We start from the raw sequence: 7907 nt of genomic DNA on the forward strand, positions 1-7907 counted from the left end.
ATCCAGGGACCTGCCAGCGGGAATGTTTCACACAATGTCACTTTCCTCTTAAAATTATATGGCCCATAAAATTGAAATAAAATGCCATATGTTGAACTACACAGAGTTACCCTTGGATATCAGAGTCAACTCAAAACATTGTGACACTGACATGTTCAGTCCATATGGGATAACATTCCTGCTGTCTGGAGGTATTTCATTTTTATTTTCATTTTTATTTATTTGCAGACAATAAAAGGAAATAGGAAAATAAAAGTATCATCACCACATTAGACAAGTTGTGCAGGAGAGGCAAGAAAACCCCAAGGGGCTTAGGTGAATCCTCCCACAGGGTGAATAATAAACACACTCTAGTCATAAAATTAAGAAAACAATAAGGAAAATAAACACAGTAATTACAAATCAGCAGACTTCCCGTGGTAATACTGATGCTTTCTGGATAGACCCCATGAGATGGGGTCTTTTACTTTCTTGATTTTATGTATTTCCTGTTGAAACTGGATGTTTGAGCAGGGCATAGTTCATGTTGCAAAGGGTTGGAAAGTTTCTGGTAAATTTCTGCAAACTTTCCAAAAGCTTTCCATGGGAAGTTAAGCTGGGGAATTTTATATACATCTCATATACAAATATAAATATAAACATTTTGTTTTGTCATTAGCAGAGATACATGCAAACTAATAAAAATTTTAAAAATGACTGATTTATTTGTGAGTAGAACTTTAATCGATTCTTCCACTGAAAAACAACAAAAAAACATGAATAAAATAAACATAGTATGATCGCCTCAAAAAAAAAAAAAAAAATTACATTCAAAATGTCAATTGAAAGCAATTTCTCCCAAGAAATAGGATGGAGGAAAGCACAGTGCATGCAGAGGGTGTGGCCTCATGCAGGAGGCGTGGCATTGCAAGGGGGCGTGATCTAACGCATTGGGCGTGGCCTCAACAGCCCTGCAATAAGAAGTGTGCTGTGTGCTTGGGATGAAGGAATGCACGGTGTAGGGTAGAAATTAAATCTGGTTGTTTTAACCAAGATTGTGTTGCAAGATTTTTTTTTCCCAACTACATTTAATTTCCCTGTTATAGGCCAACTTGTTGTTTTGCAAATTTCCAGTTTATTCCTGTTAATTCCCATGGAAAGTTTCCAACTTTGAAAACCATAGGCATAGGAAGGCATGGTAGGAGTATTCACAAGTGCAACCCAACAAGACAAGCCAAATCCTAACTTTAATCCAATGGGATAACAGTTTGGGAGAGAAACACAATTTCATTTAAAGGGACAGCTGGATGAGAGACGATGTTTAAAGATTTGTGAAGGCTGAAATTTTATTGTATATTATTTTGTTTGGTGGTGTATTTTGTTATCTCTATATAGATTCCTGGCTAAACAAAAGCAATGTGGCATCACGTCCAGATATTTCCAGGGCAGATGTAAAGGACTTTGATAGCAGAAAATGTTTCAGCGAACACCAACAGTAAACATCAGGTTTTAGTGTCTTCACAACAAGAGTGAGGCCATCTCTCCATAGCCGCCCTTTTGCACAGACATTCAGAAGCCAAACGGAGAAATCCACCATGGAAGAGGCACAGAGACCGATTTACTTACACTACCTTCAATAGCCTCAAAAACCAGAATGCAACACAGACTCAAAACTGCACACTGTCCTTTTGAGCAAGGGATGACCCTCATTATTCCTTTACTGGAAAAACTTGCTGTTGCTAAACAATCAATATTGATCTCAGTGCTTGGATGCTGACCCACTGAGCGCACACACAGGTACAGGTTGAGGGAATCATTAACTGAGGAGGAAGTATACAAGACAAGCTGAGGTAAAGTGAGTACAGCAGCAACAAAAAAGTAAACTTCATCACAGTATAACTCCAGGAATGAATAAATGAAAAGTTTTGAATAAAGGCAAAAACTGATTTTTTCTGGGAAGATACCTTGCCTGTTGATCATTTGATTAGTATTTGTGTGGAAGAAAAGTGACTTTTATTGAGCATTTACCACATTATTACATGGATTTTGTGTCTGTGTGCTGTCCAGCTTGGGTCCAGCAGGATCCAGCAGGCTCCACAGGTCTCAATTAACCTTGTTGCTTAGAGGAAATGTAAAAAGGGGGACTTCAGTGGGCTCACATAGGAGGAACATGGTTTCTGTATCTTCAGCCCTTGGTGTTTTGACAACCCTATGTAAGGTAACAGCCGTCCCTGCTCGGGGTGAAAGAGGGAAACCAGAACTGAGGTGATTGATTGTATCTTTCTCCTGTATTGCAACACATATCTTTCATTTCATCAGCTTTGATGATAAGAAACATTGTGTGTGTGTGCGTGTGTGTGTGTGTGTGTGTGTGTGTATGTTTTCACTTGAGATAAAGGTAATTCTAGCAGTCTTCAATGCAACCACCAGCCGGCTGCCACAGTGACTTCCTGATGTTCCTTTCTGCATGTACTGCGTTACTATACAATGAAAGTGATATATCTCTGAAAATTCTTGTTACGCTCTGATTTCTATTTCTTTTTTCTTTTTTGTGCAATAAAGTGACACTAATCCAAGTGTAACACAACACAAGACCCAAGATGAAGATGGGAGGTAGGACGGACGGGTAAATCAGTCAGACATCATCAGGACAGGACAAAACAGGAAACAGGAAACTGCAAAAAACAGAGAGAAAGGGAGGAGGCAAGTACAGCTGCTTTGTCTTTGAGGGAGAGAAAATTCAAATGGGAGGAGGTAATGAGCCTAAATATATACATTAGGGATGCACTCAAACCCCAGTCCATATTCAGCAAGTAACAAATAATGGCTTTCTGACAAATAAATAACCCTAAATTAAACATATTACCCATAAAAAAGTTTTTTCTAAACGTTTTTTCTAAAAGTTTGACTTTAACTAATTTCTTTAATATCTTTGCAGTCTTAGGGCCCTATCTTGTGCCACCCGCTATCCGCTGCCACTACCCGCTACCCGCAAATTGCGGATTTAGGAGCTTCCGCTATCCCTAAACGGTATCTTGCGCCACCCGCTACCCGCTATCCTTATGCTGACTCCATCATTTGCACCTGGAGGTGTGTTCGTGGGCGTGTTTCATGCGCTTTCCCTAAAGTTGCTATCTTGCGCACACACTTTAGGGATAGCGGATAGCGGGTGGTCAGGACCACCCGCTATCCGCTATCCCTAAAGTTTGGGCTGTTACGAGAGCGCGCCCAGGCGGCTTCAATGTGCGCCCCGACGGAGCCTCGCCACGCACACGGTCGGACTGATACCGGGACGCCGCCGGAATGGACTGAGTATATTACTCATATAGACTGTTTAGAGGAAAGACTGTTTTAATTGGACACTTACGCCAGCACGTTTTATTGTTTTATCATAAGCCAGCAGCTGTGCTATATTTTTATTTTTAATATTTTATTTGCCCAATCTACCTTATCAATAAATTCGTTTACACATAGTTCCACCTCTGCCTCTTGGGTGTGTGTGGTGTGACCCAGGAATTTTACTCAATCAGTACAACCTTGTGACACGTCCACTTGGACACATGTGGCTCCACCTCCCGAATTAACTCGCCTATAATATAATATAGTATGATATGTATATAGCCAACTTGCTTTAGCCTCAGTAGAACCCCTGAGAAAATCTACCTCCCTCTCTCCATCGCGGGTTTAGGATTTAGGATTTAGGATTTAGGATAGCGCATCCTGCCCTTAAAGGCAATGGCACCTGGCACACTGATTGGTTTAACTGGCGTAACGCCCAAAACACGCCTATTCATAATATAGCGGGTAGCGGAGGTGTTTTGCGGATAGCGGGAGGTGCACAAGATAGCAACTTTTACGGGGGAACGCCTCTTCCTAAATCCTAAATCCGCAAATAGCGGGTTTAGGGAGTCTGGCGCAACATAGGGCCCATAGTTTACTTGTGAAGGATAACACTGCTTTGGCTATTTTCAACATTCAGTCTTCATTCAGTCAGTCTAGCAGCATAAATCTGAATATCATACAAAAACTTGCATACAGCATAGCGGTACACCAAAGGAACAGACTATAACAGTCACAGTACACAAACAAGGAAAAACGTGCGGTTACATTGTAACCTTTGTTCTCTGAGTGAAGAGACTATCTCTCCACTCCGTTACATATTCCATATGTACGGGGGATATGATCCTCCTGCTTGTCAGGGTACCTGGATAATTCTTTAAGACACACCGGCTTGCCCGGCCACGCCCTATTGCGTACCTATAAAGCGCCAGCGCTGGCGTGCGATCACTGATAGTTTGATCGAAACGTGTCTCCGAGCGGCCTAAGAGCTGGAGAGATAGTCTCTTCACTCAGAGAACAAAGGTTACAATGTAACCACACGTTCTCTATCGTCTCGAGACTATCTCTCCACTCCGTTACATATTCCATATGTACGGGGTAACTCTTTAAGACACCCCGTGAGGAGACGGTGCAGCCCACAATCCCACACCACAATGTGCAGCAAACGAACTATGTACAAATATACAATATATACAAAGCCCAGGAGTAGGCCCCGCCAGGCGCTAGGGCCAATCCTGGGAGGGAAAGGGGCGCCATGGAGGCCCGCAAGACGCAAGGCAACCAAAGGGAACGGCCAGGGGCCCCGCAAAACGCAGGGGCCAGGCTGGCCACAGGGAGGCCGCTCGCCCGGCCCGCCAGACGCAAGGCCGAGGGGAGACAACGTGTCTACCGTCGGGCTGAGCCCAGCACCCGATCCCCAAGGGAGGGGCTGGCAGCGACGTTAAGATGGTAGAACCTGGTAAAGGGGATGACCATGTGGCGGCAGAGCAAATGGAGGCAAGGGAGGCCCCCCGCCACAAGGCCCAGGAGGCAGCCACACCCCGAGTGGAGTGCGCCCGGACCCCTGAAGGAATGGGCACGTCCGACAGGACGTAAGCCTGACGGATAGCGTCCACCACCCAGTGTGACAGTCTGGATTTAGACAAGGGTCTTCCCAGACGTCCAGGGTTGTGACAGACAAAGAGCTGATCGGACCTCCGGATAGCCTGAGTCCGCCGGATGTACTCCGTCAAGGCCCTAACCGGGCACAGAGTGGACTGACCCTGCTCGACGTCCCCGCCATCATCAGGAGGGGAGAAAGACCTAAGCTCAACTGATTGAGACAGGTGGAACTCAGTGAGGACCTTAGGCAGGAAGGCTGGGTTGGGTCTCAGAACGACACTGGAACCGTCCGAGGAGAACCGGCAGCAGTCGCCATGCACTGACAATGCATGTAGTTCACTCACCCTCCTGGCTGAGATAATAGCAAGCAGGAAGGCGGTCTTAATGGAAAGCCACTTCAGGTCAGCACCCCTAAGGGGTTCAAAGGGGGGACTCTGGAGGGCCCCAAGGACGACATCCAAGTCCCATGGGGGAACCGCGGGACCAGCAGTCCGCACCGTGAGCCTGTGTGCCCCCTGGAGAAACCGGGAAATGAGGGCACAGTCCTCAGCACACAGTGCAACCTCGCCGATTCGCACTGCTTTGATTGCCGCCACCAATCCTCGCAGTGTTACCGCAGCCTTCCGGGCCTCCAGCTGAGACTGCAAAAACTGCAGGATCTGCTGAGCTGAGGCTAAGTAGGGGTCTACCTGGTTAGACCCACACCAGGCAGCAAACAGTTGCCAACGGTACGAATAAGCCGCCCTTGTGGATGGAGCCCGGGCCTGCTGAATCGTTGCCACGACCGGCTCTGGTAACCCTAGGGCCAGAAACCTGACCCTCTCAGGGGCCAAGCCACCAACCTGAGCCCCGCTGGAAAGGGGTGGAACAGGGCTCCGTTCGCCTGGGAGAGAAGGTCCCTCCGGCGCGGGAGCTCCCATGGTGTTCCGTCCAGCAGAGGCGGAATGGCTGAGAACCATGCCATGTGGGGCCACAGGGGTGCCACCAATATCACCCGCACATGCTCCACCTGAACTCTTCGAAGAAGAGGCTGGAGGAGAGCGAAGAGGGGAAAGGTGTAGAGCAGAACCCTGGGCCATGGATGGGCCAGAGCATCCCAGCCCAGGGGGGGATCGTCGTTCCTCAGCGAGAAAAAGAGCTCGCAATGGGACAACTCCCTTAACGCGAACAGGTCGACCTCTGCCCTGCCGAAGTGACGCCATATCTCGGACACCACTTCCGGGTGGAGCCTCCATTCCCCCGGCTCAGGGCCCCCCCTCGACATGATGTCCGCCGCGGAGTTCAGTACCCCCGGCACATGCACGGCTCTGAGCGAGAGGAAGAGGGGGTGGGCCCACTGCCAGAGAACTGTAGCCAGCTTGCACAGGACCGGGGAGCCCAGCCCCCCCGCCTGTTGACATAAGCGGCCGCCACCGTGCTGTCGGTACGGACAATCACGTGGTGACCCCTCAGTCTCGGCAAGAAATGACGCAGAGCGAGAAGAGCCGCCCTCAGCTCCAGGACATTTATGTGCTGACCCTGCCACCGGCCGGTTCAGACACCGTTGGCCCCCCAGCCTTCGTGTACCGCGCCCCACCCTGTTGGGGATGCGTCGGTGTACACCAGCTGGCGGTATATCACTGGACCCAGAATGCGGCCCGCCCCTATGTTTGCGGGGACCTTCCACCACCGTAGGGCTCTGTGGAGCCTCCGAGAGACCAGTACTTTGGTCTTGTGGGACCTCTGAGGGCACAGACCCAAGCTCAGCAGACACCTCTGTACAGGCCGCATGTGCAAGAGGGCGAGAGGAACTACCTGCGTCATGGCCGCCATTAGGCCCATGAGGCGAAGGCAGAGACCCCAGTTGACCAGAGCGCGCAGCTAGAACAGGGCAACACAGGACCTGAAGGCCAGCTGCCTCTCCTGGGTCAGAGCGACAGTACCGCTCCTCGAGTCCAGGACCATACCCAAGAAGGAGGTCACCTGGGCCGGTTCGAGCCTGCTCTTCTTGTAGTTTAGGAGCAGACCCAAACTCCGAACGTGGTCCAACAGCAGGGCGACGTGTTGGCGGCATTGCTCCTCTGAGGCTGCGCAAACCAGCCAGTCGTCGAGGTAGTTCAGGATCCTGATGCCCTTGTGCCTCAGGGGGGAGAGGACCGCATCCATACATCGAGTGAAGGTGCGTGGTGCCAGAGAGAGACCGAACGGCAGCACCTGAAACTCATATATTTTGCTGGCAAAGCCGAACCGCAGGAAGCGCCAGTGACCCCTCCAGATGGGTATCTGGAAATAGGCATCCTTCAGGTCTATAGTGGCGAACCAATCTCCTGCAGAGATTGCCTGTCTCACCCTGGGGACCGTCAAAATCCGGCAACGCAGGGGCCGGAGATACTGATTCAGCCCCCTGAGGTCCAGAATTGGGCGGAGTCCTCCGTCCCTCTTTGGGGCCAAAAAGTAGCGGGAGAAAAAACCGGCCCGCTGATCCCCTGAGGCCACCTCCCTTATGGCCCCTTTTTCCAGGAGGGAGGACAGCTCTGCCTGTAGAGCGGCCCCCTGGTGGGGATCGGCCACTGTTGTAAACAAGGGTGTTCTTGTAACTGGCGGTCGGCGCAAAAATTGAATTCGATACCCGTGGGTCATGGTGGAGACCACCCACGGGTCGGCCTCCAGGGCCAACCAGGCCATCTTGTGAGCAGCAGATGGGGGAACCTGGTTGGCCCGAGTCCGATGATTGTCAGGAGGGTTCAGGGCGCTTAGAGGACCCCTCTGCCTTAGCAGTCAGTCCTCTGCTCCTGCCCTGGCGGCGGCGCTTTTGCTGCCGAGAGGCCTCTAGCTGGGGTCTGAAGACCCCCTGACCCCATGGCGGGGCCTCAGGGGTTGTTGCTGGCCGAGAGCGGGGCCGTCTAGGCCTGGAGCCTGCGGCACGCCTGACAAGGCCCCCCGAGACCTCCTTAGCACAGCGGCGGCTCTCCTGCGCCTGCTGCAATAAGGCAGTGGCGTGAGGGCCG

At 50.3% G+C, this 7907-nt stretch overlaps 1 pseudogene; it reads right to left on the reverse strand.

Annotated features, from left to right (window-relative positions):
• Positions 1–4541: 4541 nt before the first annotated feature.
• LOC115367966 (uncharacterized) lies at positions 4542–7584 on the reverse strand (annotated as a pseudogene).
• Positions 7585–7907: the final 323 nt, after the last annotated feature.

Source organism: Myripristis murdjan, chromosome 11 (assembly GCF_902150065.1).
Source record: "Myripristis murdjan chromosome 11, fMyrMur1.1, whole genome shotgun sequence".
Taxonomy (NCBI): Eukaryota; Metazoa; Chordata; class Actinopteri; order Holocentriformes; family Holocentridae; genus Myripristis; species Myripristis murdjan.